Source organism: Cebus imitator, unplaced genomic scaffold (assembly GCF_001604975.1).
Source record: "Cebus imitator isolate Cc_AM_T3 unplaced genomic scaffold, Cebus_imitator-1.0 Scaffold0, whole genome shotgun sequence".
Classification (NCBI taxonomy): Eukaryota; Metazoa; Chordata; class Mammalia; order Primates; family Cebidae; genus Cebus; species Cebus imitator.
The window spans coordinates 843,904-851,410 of record NW_016107315.1 but is presented as its reverse complement, the minus strand read 5'-3'; the positions used below and the strand labels follow the sequence as shown (position 1 = coordinate 851,410).

The window sequence follows — 7,507 nt, the reverse complement described above, 5'->3', positions numbered from 1 at the left end:
TGCCTGTAATCCCAGCTACTCAGGAGGCTGAGGCAGGAGAATTGCCTGAACCCAGGAGGCGGAGGTTGCGGTGAGCCGAGATCGCGCCATTGCACTCCAGCCTGGGTAACAAAAGCGAAACTCCGTCTCAAAAAAAAAAATTTTAAAAATAAATAAATAAATAAAAAAATAAAAAGAGTTTTGAGTAAGAGTTTTCTATTTCCTTAGACACGTTTAAAAATCCAGCAACCTTATGATTTCATGTAATACTTCACAGTTCTCATCTAGAGAGAGGTACATGGTTCACACAAGATCAAGAAAAGCCAAATTAATTTGGTGTCTTTGTAAAATCCCTTGAGTCTTCTAGAGATGCTGTGAAATGTCACAAAAACAGAGCTGGGAATCACTCTCATACATATGTTGTCTTTGTGATTCATTTATTATTTAGATCTGACCTACTTTCTAAAAGTATCTGAGGAGGCTAGAGATTTTCTCAGAATGGTGCCAAGGCAAAAAGGGGGTTTGATAAAAAGCTTTTTGGTGGTGATGTTAAAAGTCATAAAGTTTCTTTTTCCTGAAACTTTGTGCTTGAGAAAATAGAGAAAAAAAGTTATACAATTTCTAAAGATGATACTGACAAAGATCTCTTACATCAGGAAACAAAAACAAGAAAATGGGCTTTGGGTATAGACAAATGCATTTTTTTAATATGAAAATGGAATAGGTATATAAACATAAGTCAGCCCTAGCAAATGAAAAAGCAAATGCCTCTGCCTTGGCAGTTCATTTCTTTTAAGACAAGAATAAGCCTGGAGGTGCTCCAGGAACATCAAAAGGTTAGGAAAGAGTGAGAAGAGGAGAAAGCCTCTAGGGTAGAGGGGCAGAAAACACACACACAGGGAAAAGGATATGGAGCCTAAGACTGACTGACGTGGGATCCTAAGAGAGTCTGACATGTTACAAACACTTAGGTGGGTGAGATGCTGTGTATCTGCAAGTAATGCTGGAAAATGTGATTTAATTATCTTTGCAGCTTAACCCTTTTGGCCAAAAAAGCCACTCATTTCAGGCCACCACAGAACACTAATATGGTAGAGAAGGAGTCCAATTTCTAAAATTTAAATTGTAATATCTACTTATTGAATATTGAACACTGATTAAAAGATTTAGGCCAGGTAATTTAAAAATGCTACTCTTCAAGGTCTTCAGTGTATCATCTAAAACTTTGGTGCCTCTGTCTAAATTAAATCAAATCTGAATATATTAACCAGAAATACTTCTTCCACAATCCCATTAACATTATAATCTCAGTACAGAATTCAGACACATGAAATGACCAATGAACTTCTTTAGGGATTAGGGAAATAAATCCAACAATATCACAACTGATTACGTTTTACTCTTAAACAATGGGCAACCCTAAATAAAATAGTGAATTGCATTAGGGTTTTACCTTTGCTGTTAGGATTTACATCTGCTATTGCCACACAGTACACACGACTCCTTAAAGTACAGCTTCCAAAGTGGGTGGTGTAAATCAGAAGTCCCTAACGTCAGGACCATGGATTGGTACTGGTCTGTGGCCTGTTAGGAACCAGGCCTGAACCAGGCACAGCAGGAAGTAGGTGGCAGACAGTAGTAGAGCATTACCGACTGAGCTCTGCCTCTGGTCAGATCAGCTTAGGCATTAGATTCTCATAGGAGCTCCAGCTCTACCGTGAATAGAGCATTGAGCATGTGAGGGATCTAGGTTGTGGCTCCTTATGAGAATTTAATGCTTGATGATCTGTCCTTGTCTTCCATCATCCCCAGATGAGACCATTTAGTTGCAGGAAAACAAGCTCAGGGCTCCCACTGATTCTACATGATGGTGAGATGCATAATTATTTCATTATATATTACAATGTAATGCTAATAAAGTACACAATAAATGTAATGTGCCTGAATCATCCTGAAACGATCCCCCAATCCCTGTCCATTGAAAAACAGTCTTCCACAAAACTGGTCCCTGGTGCCAAAAAGGTTGGGGAGTGCTAGTGTAAATAATTATGGTTCTGCCAAATGTCAGACATGTCTGACACTCCCACTGGTAGTCTAGTCGCTCTAGCACCCCACACAAATATTATTTTTATCTATCATAAGGGAGAGACAAAGGCAAGAGGAAGCAGGGCCCTCGACCTCCATGGAGTTGAATTCCTAATTTCCTAGGTGTCCAAAAATCTACAGTTAGAGAACTGGGAAATAGGTCAGATGGGGTGTAAGTAAGGAAAAAAGGAGGAGGAACTTCTTTTCTCTCCTTTCCCTAACTTCTACTGTTCCACATATTTTTCTACCAATTTGCTAATCAATCATCCGCAGCAGGGCTGTAAGCACAAATGCTCGTGGAGTATAAGAGATCTCACGGTGTGGCGGGATCAGTGATGAATGTGTCTTACCTACAATTCTGGCTGACTGTAGTATCTGCAGAAATCCAAGTGCTGTGGCACATAATTGTAGGTAAGATATTTCTTGTGACATCATTTTGTCACAAAAATCAGAAATCCAGGTATGGATGTATAAAATATGCTAACTTATAAATGTTGGTAACAAATGCTTAGCCTGTGCTTTCCTTTTATTAAAAAGAAAAAGCTGGCTGGGTGCCATGGCTCACGCTTGTAATCCCAGCACTTTGGGAGGCTGAGGCAGGAGGATCACTTGAGGCCAGGAGTTTGTGACCAGCCAGGCCAATGTAGTGAAACCCCGTCTCTATTAAAAATACAAAAAATTAGTCAGGCTTGGTAGCATGTGCCTGTAATCCCAGCTACTGGGGAGGCTGAGGCAAAAGAATCACTTGAGCCTGGAGGCAGAGGTTACAGTGAGTCGAGACGGTATCAGTGCACTCCAGCCTGGGCAATAGAGCAAGACTCCTCCTCAAAAAGAGGAGGGGAGGGGAGGGGAGAGAAAAAACTGAGCATGCCTGGAGGCAGCGATTTTGTAAGTAACTCAGACCTGCTTGGATCCTCCAGGACACTGAATCCGAAGGGCCCAGTCTGGAGGTTTATTCTGCACACTCCAGAGGAGCTTTAATCTTCTTAGACTAGTGGCTACTCTGTGTTTCAATTTTGACATACACAGATAACTTCACCGTGTAACTCAAGGTGAAACATACATATTACACATTAACATCATTTTGTCACTTAGGTATAAATAATGATTTCCCTTATGAGTTCTCAAAAGAAAAAACACATGAAAAGTATTGAATACTTAACATGATAATTATCTAAAAGGGATAAATTGTTAACTTTACAAATCTTTACAATTAAGAACACAATAAAAAAGAGATAAAAAGTACCTTTATCTGACAACACTACCTGAGGGGAGAAAAGCCAGTAATTAGTGAATCATAATGAAAATAACCTGCTTTGGAAATTCTGAAATGTACATGGATTTGCAAAGTTAAGAAGAAGGCACTTGGTAGAGGCTCTACCAGAATACTAAGCAGCGCCTACAATGAGACAGAAAGCAATATATGTATTTTTAAAACATTTGAACTGAGTCAGACTCAGTCACTGTGTCTTAGGTCCCCCTATGTTTTTGTGGTGTTTTTACCTCTTCAATCTACAAATGTGGCAACAGCAAGGCTCTTTCCTTATCTTGGTCCAGAAGGCCAGACTAATGCAGTTGCCACAGACTCTTTCTCCTTCACTGATTACAGAATCATACCAACCACAGCAGTGTGCAGCTGATGGTGGAGGACTGCCTGTCTTTCTTCAGACTAAGAAAGAAGTACTGCACTGAATTCAAAATTCTCAAAGAATGAACCATGGAACTTTTCTTGTTGTTTATGAATTCCTCTTTCAGTTTGGAGGTAGAACTCACATCTTTTGACGGGACAAATGATAAACTTATCTTCTAAGGAAATTTCTTGTGCTGTGCTTTAAAAATCTGAAGATTTGCTCCACATGCCAACAGCCACCTACCATCTCTACTGTTCTGAGTCTTGCCCTTGAACTGAGAAAGGACGAGCAGAGACAAAAAAAGCACACACTGCAGAATTTCTTCTACTAAAACTTTCCATTTGGCAGCGGCATTTTCAACACTATGGAAATGAATCTCCCTACTTTTTCTAGTGATCTAATTTTAATTAAAAACGCTCTGTATCAAGAAATTGATGCCCGATATAAAGGAAAAGTGATAAGTGAAACAGAAACAAAGGGGTACTTCTCTCTGGCTTTTGAAGGTAAGTTCTTAAAAATATTAAATAGCAGTAACATTTAACATTTTAAATTATACTTACTGGGTAATTGTCTTTTTTGGTTAAGCAGGCTAAAGAACAACACACTAGACTAGTAGCTATATGACATTAACGCTTTTTTAAGGAAATTTCAGATTAGCTTTTACTCACATAGGATCACTTTGAAAGTGTTTCATACAAACCACAAACTTGTAATAGTTTAAACCCGTCAAAGTAAAATAAAATGCAGGCTATATCTGCGTTCTTTTGAAAAACTGAAAAGGGCTTTGTTCATTTTCCCAAAACTGCTTTTGTATTTATAGAAAACATTAAAAAATACAAAAAGTGGCATTAAGTGGAAGATACATGCCTTAGGGTGTTACGTGAAGAAAACATGGAAACCTGTTCTTAAATGATTACCTTCCAGTATAAAAATGCCATATTTAACATGCACATAAAGTGAAATGATCATTGTTTTTGGTTAAAACTACCATTATACACTGGTCTATAGAGAGAATAAGGTTAGGTCTGGGAAGAGAAAATCAGGACTATATACTCTTTGCAAACAATGGATGAGTATTGCTGCTGAAAATGACTAAGAAAAAATATGTACATGCCCTTGTTGTCTCTCTGGTAGATCAGATTCTCACTATTACTAGTGCAGTCATTCAAATTTACAACCAATAACTCTCAAATCACAAACCTTAAATCATTAATTTTTATCATTAATCCACAGGGGGTTGTTTTCAGAATAAACATGCATAGCTGTGGGCTTAATGTAGTAGCATATTTCATTAAGAATCCTGATCCAGCTGGGTGCAGTGGTTAATGTAATCCTAGCACTTTGGGAGGCTGAGGTAGGAAGATCAGCTGAGGCCAGGAGTTGGAGACCAGGTTGGTCAACATAGCAAGACCCTATCACCACAAAAAATTTGTAGAGACGCTATCTCTATTTAAAAGAAAAAAATTTACCTGGCGTGGTACTTTACACCTACAGTCCTAGCTACTCAGGGCAGGGGCTGAGGGCAGGAGCTGAGAAGGGAGGATCATTTGAGCGCTATAGCCTGGGCAATAGAGTGAGGCCATGTCTCAGAAAAAAAAAAAAAAAAAAAAAAAGGATCTTGACCCTTACTAAGAAGGCAGAGTTCTGACACAGGAAGCTCTAACGCACTTTAGTAACTTCAACTTATAATTTTCTAAGAAAATACAATAGAACATAAGGATTAAAAAAATAAATAAAATTCTTTAAAAGTGCACAATAGTTTTAATCTATCTGGTATAGCAGCTGGTGAAGTGCCTGACAAATGACAAATTCAATAAATGTCAATGAATTAAGGTAGGTATCTGAGTTAAATTACCACCTTGGTTAAAAACAAAGTAAAACGCAATATTGAAATAGTTTTGGCTAAAGAAAATCATTAAATGCCAGAACTAATTTTATAGAGCTTGATGGTACCACAAACCTATATCATTAATACTTTCAATTAATCAGGTTATACTGTAGACTGTCTAGCTGTAAGAAAGAGAAAAATCAGTTCTGTTTGCTTTTACAAGTCATGCGCTACAAATGATGCTTCAGTCAGTGACAGACTGCATACATAACAGTGGTCCCTTAAGATTATAATACCACATTTTCACTGTACATTTTCTCTTAAGATATATTTAGATGTACAAATTTTTATCAACATGTTACAACTGCCTATCATATTCAGTACAGTAACATGCCATATGGGTTTGTAGCCTTAAAGCAATACCATATATTCTAGGTGTGTAAGTTATTTCATTTAGGTTGAAATCACAGGGAAATTTATGTCATTGAGGTTGAAATCACAGTGAAAATCAAAAGAGCTTTGACACTGGTCTTGGGGAAAAATATCTTCTAATAGAAGTATTACTCAGTGAGATGTGCTGCTTGGAGCAGGTATGTATTGGGTTGGTGCAAAATATTTGTGGTTCTTGACATTAACTGCAAAAACCACAATTACTTTTGCACCAACCTAACGGTGAGGTTGTCAATAGTTATGCCAAATTAGTACATTGTGTAAGTACACTCTATGATGTTCACACAAAAAAATCGCCTAATGACGTATCTCTTAGGACATATCCCTGTTGTTAAGTAACTGATGACTGCACTTTGTTATTGATTCACATGCTAGGTTTAGATTCTTAAAAAATTGCTCAGAACACATTTACAGAATATTCTTGGGGCATTTTGTAATCAATTGATCAATAAGCATATAGATATTTAAAAAAGATTCCCCATTACTACTTTTACTTTTAAGAGGTGCCCACAGTGAAAATCAAAAGACCTTTGATACTGGTCTTGGGGAAAAACATCTTCCAAGAGAAGTATTACTCAGTGAGGTGTGCTGCTTGGAGCAGGTATATATTGGGTTGGTGCAAAATATTTGTGGTTCTTGCCATTACTTTAACTGCAAAAACCACAATTACTTTTGCACCAACCTAATAGTGAGGTATGTTGCTTGTAGCAGGTATGTATAATAGGGAAGTATGTTGCTCACCGCCATGCTGAGTAGTGAATCACAGAAGCATGATTTCTTCATCACAGAAGAGTGGAGACAAGTTTCCCTTGAAGATTAGACCAGAAGGGTATGAACCCTATAGCTGCCTTTTCAGAGGCTGGTCTCCATATGGAGAACTAACTGTCCTAGTACCATTTACTGAATAGAACACTCCTCTCAGCATTTTCTTTAGATGTGATGGGAGAGATTTTTAGTCTGTTGGCCCAATTATTTTATTTATGAGTCCATTTGAATCTATGTATTCCTAAGTAATTTTTATTAAATTGTGTTTTTCTAGGAAACTGTCTTAATCATCCAAGTTTTAAATTTATAGGCAATAATTTTTCACAGTGGCTTGTTTTTAAAAACGCTGCGTTCTCTGGCTTTAGCTGCAACACATTTGTATTTTTATTCCTAATACTGCATATTGTGCCTCCCCTTGTTCTTTTTACGGTTGTTGCTGGATCATGTTACAGAGAAGTTTTTTGTTTTGTTGATCTGCTCTATTCTATTGAAATTTCTACTTTCCGAAATTAATTTCTACTCTTTTATTTTCCTTCAACTTTACTCAGATTTCCCTATTTTCCTCCCTAACTTCTTTGGCTGAATGGCCTATATGTGGTAATTTTTATAAACTTCTAATATATACTTGAAAAAAATGCAAATTCTCTAATCGCTAGAAGTAGGATTTTTCTTCTTTCTCCTCAGACATACTTTATCATCACTTAATGTCAGTAGCAGAACTGGACAAAATTTTCATCGCTGAGAGTAGCAGGTTTTTTTTTTTTTTTTT

At 37.3% G+C, this 7,507-nt stretch overlaps 1 protein-coding gene and 1 non-coding gene across 2 annotated transcripts in view; both read right to left on the bottom strand.

The window, feature by feature from the left end:
- DCP1A (decapping mRNA 1A) overlaps positions 1–7,507 on the bottom strand; it is a 49,825-nt gene that overhangs the window by 28,721 nt on the left and 13,597 nt on the right. The window lies entirely within an intron of this gene.
- On the bottom strand, positions 7,414–7,482 carry LOC119470484. The gene has a single exon (XR_005199399.1). It is a non-coding gene; the product is annotated as a small nucleolar RNA SNORD38 (small nucleolar RNA).